Below are 11,500 nucleotides of genomic sequence, written 5' to 3'. Positions count from 1 at the left end.
TGAAGAAATAATGGTTGAAATTTTCCAAATTTGATGAAAATCATGTCTATAGATCTAAGAATCTCAACAATCCCTGATCACCAGAAACATGAAAATTAACACCAAAGCAAAACTTGCTTTAAACCACTAATAAAAGGAAAACTTTAAATGTAGCTGAAAGAAAAAGACATGTTATATACAAAGGAATAAGAATGACAGCATATTTCTTTTTAAAAAATAATGCAAGTCAGAATACAGTGAAGTAACCTCTGTAAAAGAACAAAATTAGAATTCTATACTTATCAAAAATGTCTTTTAAAAATGAAGTTGATCCCAGCGACTCGGGAGGTTGAGACAGGAGGATCGAGGGTTCAATGTCATCCTCAACAAAACTTGGCGAGGCACTAAACAATTCAGTGAGACCCTGTCTCTAAATAAAATACAAAATAGGGCTGGGATGTGGCTCAGTGGTTGAGTGCTCCTGAGTTCAATTCCCAGTGTCAAAAAAGAAACCCACCCCCCCCCAAAAAAACCCCCAAAATGAAGTTGAGATAAATACTTTTTCAAAGATACAAAAGCAGAAATAATTTGTTACCAGTAGATTTGCAGACTAAATGCTAAAATAAGACCTTTATGAAGAAGGAAAATGATAACAGATAGAAATGTGGGTCTACACAAAGCAATGAAGGGAATTGGAAATGCCAATAACGTGGTAAATATATAAGATTTAAAAAATCATCACTTATATTTAAAAGGAGATGATTGACTAAACAAAAATAATGTATAGTGAGGGTTATGCATATGTAGAACTACAATGTGTGACAAAAATAACACAAAGGTAGGAAGGGAAGTAAGGGAAGTATACTATTGTTAATGTTCTGATTCTACATGGAAAGTGGCATAATACTCTGATGGTAGAAAGTGGTAAGTATAATTAAAATACTCTACACCATTAGGCTACTACTAAAATAATATTGCAGGATATATATTTAGTAAGCTCACAAAAGGGAAAAAATGGAATTGTAGAAAACAATACAAAAACAGAGAAAAAGAAAAAAAGAACCAAGAATAGATGGGATAAACAGAAAACAAGTATCAAGTTGTTAGATTTAAATCTGACTCTACCAATAGTCACAATAAATATAAATGGCTTAAAGTAATAAAGGAAATTATAAAAATGCAGGTATTTGTTACTGATATGCTCTCTCCCTTTCTTAACAAAAAGTCTTGAATTACCAGAGTACATAATTGCTTAATAGATTGCTTCTCCTAATCACCCTTTTAGCAAGTGTGACTTGGTTCTGGCCAAAGATTCAGGAGGACAAGTGTTGTGTACCATTTCTAGGGTACACTTGAAAAGAGTCATCATGTGCACATTTTACTGCCTTTACCTTTTTCTAAGATGAGAGATGATTGTTATGGTTTAGATGGGGTGTCTGTTCCCCAAAAGCTCACATGCCAGACAATACAAGAAGGTTTGGAGGAGAAATGATTGGGGTAGATCCTTAACCTAATCATTGAATTAATCCCTGATGGGATAAACTGAGTGGTAACTGGAGGCAGGTGGAGTGTGGCTGGAGGAAGTAGTTGATTGAGAGTATGGCTTTGGGGTATATATTTATATCTGGTAAGTGGAACCTTTCTCTGCTTCCTGATCATTATGTGAGCTGCTTCCCTCTGCCACACTCTTCTGCCATGTTGTTCTGTCTCACCTTAATCCCCGAGGAATGGAGCATGCTGTCCATGGACTGAGACCTCTTAAACTGTGAGCTCTTAAGTAAACTTTTCCTCCTCTACAGTTGTTCTGTTGGCTCCTTTAGTCAGAGCAGTGAAAAAGCTGCCTAAAACAATGATGAAAGGTGGAACAGCCAATTTGGACTAAGTGTGGAGGATAGCAAAGCCATCCTTTCATTCCTTGAAATGTTAAAAAAAAAAAGTAATAAATTTTTACTAAATTTAAGTTGATTTTCTTAGAGATGCCTCTAAAGCATAATCTGAGACAAGGTCTTGGATATAGTTAATTTATTTGGGTAGTCATCCTAGGAAGCACAGGCAAGTCAGCACAGATTGTAAAGGAGGCATAATGTGTAGGGAATTGCTGATATTTTACTGGGGACCTTTTAAGAAACTCACCTGAAAGTCATCCAGCAGTAGACAGGGGTGCTGGGGCATTTATCAATTGACTCCCTTTTCCATTAGATAAGGGTGTCTTTTCTTCAAGGAATTCACTCCCTGGGATTGTCAGCATTCTGGAAGCCATTGCTACAGGTGAAGTGATCAATAACACGAGTGACATCAATGGTCTGACTACAATTTATTATTCTTGTAAGCATATTTTTTTTTCAAGTAAAAGCAGCCCAGCTGTCATAACTAAAATAGAACATTTCTAATAAAAAATAATTGTAATTGTTTCCTATTTTGATCCTGAGAGTGGGGACTCCATCTTTTTAGATGGTATTTACAGAATCAAGAATACTCCTTTATGGAATAAACATCATAAGTAGTTTTTTAGCCATAAAATCTCATTTGTTGATGTCAAAGATGTGGTGTGAAAACATTCACTAGCAGTCTTCAAAATTTTGGTTATTAACAACTCTTCCATTATTTGTTTAAAATGGTCATGATTTGGTCAACCATTTCTTTCTCTACTTATTATGGTACATTCTGGCATCATGGTTTAGCTAATTGTTCCATAAATTCTCTGGTACTCTTATTTGTCACATTGCAAATTCCCAGGCATCGTACCTTAAATATTTTTCCTACTAAATGTAAAACCTGTTTCATGTTGGGGTAAAAGTTATGTGCCCAGTATGTGGCCTTTGACTTTTCATTTAATGGCACAGTGGGTGTAAATTAATATATCCCAGCTCAGCTTTTCCAAGGGCTATAACTAGACTGTGCCTACAGCTTGTTTGCAGTAGAGCAAATTCTCTTCTAAAACAGCCACTATTTTGTGTTTGCTTCCAAAAGGGAAAGATTTCCTTCTTGAATGTCACATATGGTTCACAACTTCTGATTTGTAGAACTCTTAAGAGATGTATTGAAGAAGTTCATGAATTTCAGGTAAGAAATTGTTTATTTTTACATTTACCAGTAATTAGGAAGCTAAATTTTCTTTACTGAGGTTTGAAAAATGTTAATTTTGAGGTGATATTAGCGTAAGATTTGATAAATATCTAAAAGTTATTTTGGGGGAAATTATGAAATGCTAAAAAGATCTATATTATTATATTTAGAAAAAAGAATATAAATGGAAATTGAAGAATATCATTAAAAATGAAGAGCTTCTTTTTTATATTTTGAAAACATTTCAAAATTTGACTACATTTGTATGTACCATTGAAACCAGTTTTAACATAGCACCATAGATTCTACAAATTAGATTTCACACTTATTTTCTCCATTACAATAAGGGTGACAAAATCTGGTATAACTAGATTTGATAGTCAATGCCCAAGCCATACCTTAAGGCCCAGGCTTCGTATCTCAAATATTTAATATTTAAATATCAACTCTACAACTAAGGAGACACTTCCAATGGCAAGAATAGCATGGAAGAATACAATATCAAAGTCTTCTGGTGTGATAGCAGAATTGTGGATGAAATGGAGCTTATTTGAGGGGCATATATTTTACAATTATAGAAGATCCTTCATGACTAGGCAATGGGGAAAAAATTTATTCCTGTAACTATTCATGGGAGTAATGGTTGATGTGAACTTACATGTGTAAGTAAATTGGTAGTGTCTTTCAAAAAATTGAAATACATATTGCTTTGGTTCGTTGCTGAGACTTTATTGTAAATGAGTTAATATATACAAAGATATATACAGAGATGCCCACTTTAGTAAATCATTATGTAAAAGCTGGAAACAATTTGAACATACATCAACAGGGAATTGTTAAATAAATTATGGTATAGTCATGAATGTAGTAACATTCAACATTTATAGAGAATGAGGTTTAGTTTTATATGACAGCATGAAATTTTTCCATTATATAGTTTTAAAAAATTTTAATTTGTTACATATGACAGCAGAATGCATTGCAATTCATATTACACATATAGAGCACAATTTTTCATATCTCTGTACACAAAGTAGAGTCACACCATTCATGTCTTCATACATGTACTTAGGGTAGTGATGTCCATCTCATTCCACTGTCTTTCCTCCCCCATGCTCCCTCCCTTACCTCCCTCCCTTTTGCCCTATCTAGAGTTCATCTAATCCTCCCATGCCCCCCCACTCCCAACCCCATTATGAATCAGCATCCTTAAATCAGAGAAAACATTCAGCATTTGTTTTTTTTTTGGAATTGGCTAACTTTACTTAGCGTTATATTAGCCAACTCCATCCATTTACCTGAAAATGCCATGATTTTATTCTCTTTGAATGCTGAGTAATATTCCATTGTGTATATATATTACATTTTCTTTATCCATTCATCTACTGAAGGGCATCTAGGTTAGTTCCACAGTTTAGCTATTGTGAATTGTGCTGCTACAAACATTGATGTGGCTATGTCCCTGTAGTATGCTGTTTTTAAGTCCTTTGGGTATAGACTGAGGAGTGGGCCATTATATAGTTATAAATAAAGATAATGCAGAGTATCAGGTACGTATGTCTCCACTATATCAAATAAATATTTATATGTGTTTGTGTGTTCATGTATTTGTTTTGTAAATGTTCCCAGAATTTCTGTAATAAGACCCAACAATCTATTAATCTTACCTTTAGAGAGTGAAACTGGAGATTGGAGTAAAGGGAGATGTTTCAATTTTATTGTTTTCATTCTATTTGAACTTATTTTAAAACTTAAGTGAATATGTTATTTTATAATAATAATTAAGGAATAAAATTTAGCCTTTTTTATAGACCTTAAACTTATTAATAAAGGGAGAAACATAGTAACGTAGATTCATTGATATTACCCCAGTGATGATATTGGTAAATTCATACTAGATAATTTTTTGTTCTTTCTGATTTTATTTTTTAAAATTTGGTTTGGTTTGATTATTTATTTAGTTTTTTTTAAAGAGTAATTATTTTGTCCTGACCTGTTCTTTATTAAACAATTCTATTATACTAAAGAAGTCTTTGGTATGATACAACCAAATTTAGCAGGAATGATTTAGTATGTTTCTATCATGTTAAATTGTTGCAAGACAGCAACTAATAATAAAAAAGTGGTAGGTAAGTTTTGTTCTGGTAAATTCTCCATCATGAGTATAAGGAGATGGAGAGGGGATGGAGTAACCCCATTGTGGTGATAGCAGGCATGGGTCTTCCTTATTGCATCTATTCTCTCAGGATGGAGTCTAAGTATGATGTAAAAAGCTTTCTCAGAAAGTTCTTTGCCAAGAAAAGTCCTAATTTTTGCTCAGGCTACATGGGTCATTTAGGAAGCAGTTCCAGTTCAGAAGAAGGGGCTTATTTGTTGTTTGAAATTTTAGTTCGATAAATATTTTACAAAACTTTTACTGTAATTTATATTTTGGAAAGGTTGAAAATTATAAAGATGTTAATATCAACCCTTTATTCATGGCATTAATCACTCAAACATCCACAATCCCCCCATCAGAGACAACTGTTAATGTTTTATTTTTATTACTATTTAGTACTCCAGTGCATTTTTTAAAACATAGCTGTATTTTATGTATAATGTAGTTTGTTAAAAATATCATACATACTTCCTCCCATTATTAAAAACATTTCCTATGTGTAATTTTCATGGATGCTTAATATTCTACTCTGAACTTACCATAGTTTGCTCATTTATCTAAATTTGTAATATTTAAGTGAATTCCATTTAAAACACTTTAATCTCTATAAAGAATACCATAACAAGCCCTTGTTTTAATAATTCTTACTTACAGTTTTGATTATCATTTTATTTATTTTTGTTACCTTTTTTAGTTTTGATAAAAGTTTAGTTATTCTAAAATAGTTGGGGTTAAAGTACACAAGCATTTAAAATGATCTGGGTATACCTGTATATGTATATATACGGGAGATATATATAAAATCTATATCTATCAGTGGTTCTCAACCAGGAGCAATTTTGCTTCTCAATCCCTCCTGCCCCACCCCAGGAGATTAGTGGCATTATCTGGAGACTTTTATTTATGTATTTATTTTGGTGGTGATCCTGGGGATCAAACCTAGGGCCACACACATGCTAGTCATGCACTCCATACCACTAAAGTACACAAACTCTTAGCTTTGAAGACAGTTTATTTTATTTTTATAATTATTTATTTACTTATTTTTTATATAGTGCTAAGATCAAATCCAGTGCTTCACACATGCGAGGCAAGCGTTCTGCAACTGAGCTTTAGCCTCAGCCCCTTGAAGACATTTTTGATTGGGATATGTTACTGCTGTTGTCAGCTAGTGGGTAGAAGAAGCCAGGAATGTTGCTAATCATTTTGCAGTGTACATGACAACTCCTGAAACAAAGAATTATCCAGTCCTGAAACTGCAATAGCACTGAGTTTGAGAAACTCAACTTATATATAACATTGGGGCAGGGATAGAGCTTAGCGATAGAGGTCTTGCCCTGGATCCAATCCCCAGCACTGCAAAGAAAACAAAAACAAAAACAAAAGACAAGAATATATATGTCAGTTATATAAGTAGTCTTTGCCTCTATATATGAATCTGTCTTTTATTTATAAATTCACTACCAATATGAATGTGTTAATTTACCAATAAAATTATTAATAATGCTTTTGTTAAATCTGTGAGCAAAACATGTTATTTTTCATTTTAATAAAGCTAATCTTTAAAAAATTATATCAATTTTTCATTTATATTTCTTCTCTGTAGCATTTCTTTGCTTCTATTCCCTGATTAATATAGAGACATAAATTGTTCTTTTTCATTTTTATGCACTTATTTGATACTGGAGATTGAACTCAGGGGCACTTTACTACAGAGCTACATCCTCAGCCCTTTTTGTTTTTTATTTTGAGACAGGGTCTTACAAAGTTCCTTAAATCTTTGCTAAGTTTCTGAGGCTGGCCTTGAGTTTGTGATCTGGCCTCAGCCTCTTGAATTGATGGGATTACAGACTGTACTACTATACTCAGCAGTTTATGAATTCTGTAACAGTGAGGTGAAACCCACTATTTTTGATGGGTAGATGTTATGTTGTCCATCAGAGGTGAATAGTATGTTAAGATATAAATGGAAGCTTGTGAAGGAATGGTCAAGTGAAATAAGAATTAAGAATATTTCTTCACCATTTTCATAATAAAGGATAGTGATTTTTGAATTTCATTCCCTGAAATTCCTCATTGCTTAAACACTTTGTAAATGCTTTCTTTTAATAAAAAAATTTTACATTACTTAAGTACTGTAAAGAATAACACAATTCCTAATTTATAAATAAATAAATACATACACACACAAACATATTTTGAATACAGGTAGCTATAATGAGTGATATGGTGCTGCTAGCTAGCTTGCTAGCTTAGTTGTTGTTCCTCCTCCTCCTCCTCCTCCTCCTCCTCCTCCTCCTTCTCCTTCTCCTTCTTTTTTTTAGACTGGTCTCACTACATTGCCCAGGCTGGCCTGTAACTCTCAGGCTCTCAGGAGTGATCCTCCTGCCTTAGTCTCCCAAGTAGTTGGGACTAGAAGCATGCCCCATTCTAGGTTAACTTTTTTTGTGCATATTATGGAATAAATTTTCCAGGTAAGGTTTTAAAATTATTATTATGAAAATTATCATGTGTAGTCAATAAATAGGCAGAACAACTGTTAGAGTTTGGATAAGGAGTGTTCCCTCAAAACTCATGTGCTTAGTCCCCAAAGTAGTAAAGTCCAGAGGTGGAGCTTTTGAGTCGATTATGAGGACTCCAAAGTCTTTAGTGAATTAATCCATTGAGAGATTCAGAGCTGAATGGATTATTGGGAAGTGTTAGAAACTGTAGGAGATGGTACTTAGTTGAAGGGTATGAGTCTTTGGGAGTATGCCCTTGGGGAAATATCTCATCCCTGGCCCCTTTTTCTCTCCCCCCGCCCCACTTCCTGCTGCCATGAAGTTCATGATGGTTTAATGTGCTTCATTACACCAACCCTGCCATGATGTTCTGCCTTATGTTAGGCCCAGAATCAACAGAGCCAAGTAAGGGAACGATGGACTAAAATGTCTGAAACTGTGAGCCAAAATAAACTTTTCACCTTTTAAGTAGCATTTTTCATGTATTTTGTCATAGCAATGAATAGTTGACCCTCCCACTGTTCATCAGTTTAATTGAAGAGTATTCAGATATTTCAAGGGTCATTGAACTGGTAGTATCTGTAGCCATTTTTCTATATGCATCTTTGAGTAATGAACATAAAATGCTGGAAAAAACCTGGATGATGAAGCTGAAATGACTGTAATTATCAGGTATAGTTACTAATGCATCAAGATTCTCATTAATTAGATTTCTAAGCAAATATATAAATTTAAGTGTCATCCTCGTTTGATGTTTTATAAATTGCTATGCTTCGGGTTTAATTTGATGTAAGAGTACTATTGCTTTAAGATATATGAAGGACCATTAAAAAAGGGATTTTACTGTCAGATGATAACACTCAGGGATATCAGAGATGTATATGTCAGTCCTGACTTGTTATTTGTGTTATTTACCTCACAGGTCACAAAGAAAAAGACATTTTTTTAGAAGGAAAATGGAGCCCATCCTCAATTTTTGCACAAGTAGATTATCCCCATTATATTCAAATAATCCTTTCTTTTTATGGTAATGTAAGGTAGTAAAAATAACTTTGCAAAACGATCTTAACAATCAGTGGGAAGAGATGATGACTGTTCTGTGATCTTTAAACAGCTTTTTTTGGGGAGGAACTGGGGATTGAATCAGGGATGCTTAACCACTGATCTACATCCTCAGCCCATATTATTTTTTATTTTTATTTATTTAAAAAAAGTTAAATATGTGGGCTGGGGATGTGGCTCAAGCGGTAGCGCGCTCGCCTGGCATGCGTGCGGCCCGGGTTCGATCCTCAGCACCACATACAAACAAAGATGTTGTGTCTGCCGAAAACTAAAAAATAAATATTAAAATTCTCTCTCTCTCTCTCTCTAAAAAAAAGTTAAATATTTATTATTTTAAAATTTTTATTATTCACCATTATTTTTATTTTAGTTTTAAATTATTTTTTATTTTGAGTCAGGGTCTCCCTAAGTTGCTTAGGGCCTTGCTAACTTTTCTCCTGAGTCACTGGGATTACAGGTATGTGCCACTGTGCCTGGCTTTAAACAATTTCATCAAAACTTTAAAAACTGTCTTACTATTGGTTACACACACACACACACACACACACACATCACTATCTCAGGGGTTCTTGCTGGCATTTAAAGTCATGATAATTAGTCACTAAGAACCCTTAAAAGTTATACTGGGAAAAATATCTGAAAAGCAAATTCATATGCATATGAAATATAAGTTCTCTCAGCCAGATGTGGTGGTACACGCCTGTAATCCCTACTATGAGGGAGGCTGAGGGAGAAGGATCACAAATTCAGGTTCAGCCTCAGAAACTTAGTGAGACCCTGTCTCATTAAAAATAATAAATAAAGGAGGCTGGTAATATAGCTCAATGGTTAAGCTCCAATGGCTTTAATCCCCAATACTTGAAAAAAAAATTCAAAAGTATGTACACATATATGGTTGCGATATATGAAGCTATATATACATATACATGGTAATAGAGAAATAAGAAAAAACAAAGTAAAACTAATATTTAGTATATTATATCTTAAAATGTTAGAAACTTTGAGAATTAATGTGTTCTATTTGTTTGTAAAAACTTATTAGGTAGCTTGAACAATGCTTGTCTTCCTGTTGCATAACTTAGGAAGCATCCTTTCTATGTCTCGGCAAAATTTCCTACTCTTTTAAGTGTTGTTCAGTTTCCAATATTTTATCATATACATACTTGCAGTGTCATCAAATATCCTGAGAATTCCTTTGATGAGAAGATTTTTTGCTAGAGTTTTTTCCTCTGGGATGCGGGCATCTTCATCCTTTTCATGGCAGTCACTTTTCCCATTTCTGTATGCCTTCACTAAGTTCCCGCTCTAGAGTCTAATGGGGTACACGCATGATGGACAATTTCTTCTGTAACTACATTCATGTTTGATTCTAATTCCACTTTCAGCATTACCATTTTTCTCTGCTTTTCAACAGCTTGATCTTCTTGGCCAATTCAGTCTTTTGATTATTCATTTTTGTAAATATCATCGATTATTCATTTTTGTAAATATCATCTGAATTTGTCACTGGGAGACACGGACATAACACAACTGCACACTTTACTCTCTGTCTGAACTTTTAATAACAAATGCTCAGTGATCAATCACAAACAGACTTGGCAAGAAGTGATGTGTGGTTACTGATCATGATGCTCATCTGCTCTTTACATAGATTTGTGGACTGAAGAGCTATCAGTGAATTTTCTTCATAATCACTCACATTTAATGTACTGTGATAACTGAAATTTGTATTATGCCGTTGAGTAACCAAGATTCTGTGTATATTGGAACCATGCAAAATCAGGACTGCCTGCTTCTGTACTTAAATTGTAATATTATAATTCCCTTTGAGTTCCTGAGATTGGAATGAAATGAATTAAGAATGATCACACAACTAAGAAAATGCCTAAGCATCTTCTTTAGTTTGCTTTTGTATGTCATTTTCTGACATGATATCAGGGTCAGATCAAACATTTTTATTCATTTGTAAGTTATTTACAATTTTTTGGGGGGACTGCGAAGGGTACATGCCAGGCAAGTGTTCTATTACTAAATTATAGCCTGAACCTCTTTTTTTCAATGTATTTATTTACTCTAATTTGTTATACATGACAGCAGAAAGCATTTCAATTCACAGTACACATATAAAGCACAATTTTTCATGTCTTTGTTGTTCACAAAGTAGAGTCACACCATTTGTGTCTTTAGACATGTACTTAGGGTAGTAAAAATGATGTCCATGTCATTCCACCATTTTTCCTACCCCGATTCCCCTCCCTTACCTCCCTCCCCTTGCCCTATCTAAAGTTCCTCCATTCCTCCCATGCCCTGCCCCCACCCCATCCTCATTATGGATCAGCATCCACATATCAGAGAAAACATTCAGCCTTTGGTTTTTTGGGATTGGCTTACTTTACTTAGCATAATATTCTCCACCTCCATTTATTTACCTGAAAATGCCATGATTTTATTCTCTTTTAATGCTGAATAATATTCCATTGTGTTTATATACCACAGTTTCTTATCTGTTCATCTATTCTTGCTCTCTTCTCCTTCTGAAACCCTTATATCCTTTTTTTCTCCCATATTTCTTTTTTTCCTCTCTTATATTTCCCAGTCTTTCACTTCTCTTACTGTATTATCCTTGGATAATTGCGTCAAAACTCTTCTAATTTTGAATCTAAATTGATAATTTCATCTACTCTATTTAACATATCTTTTAAGTTTTTAATTCCAGTGCTTGATTCCAATTTTT

This window comes from Marmota marmota, unplaced genomic scaffold, assembly GCF_001458135.2.
Source record: "Marmota marmota marmota unplaced genomic scaffold, marMar, whole genome shotgun sequence".
Taxonomy (NCBI): Eukaryota; Metazoa; Chordata; class Mammalia; order Rodentia; family Sciuridae; genus Marmota; species Marmota marmota.
Note: the sequence above shows the minus strand (reverse complement) of the source record.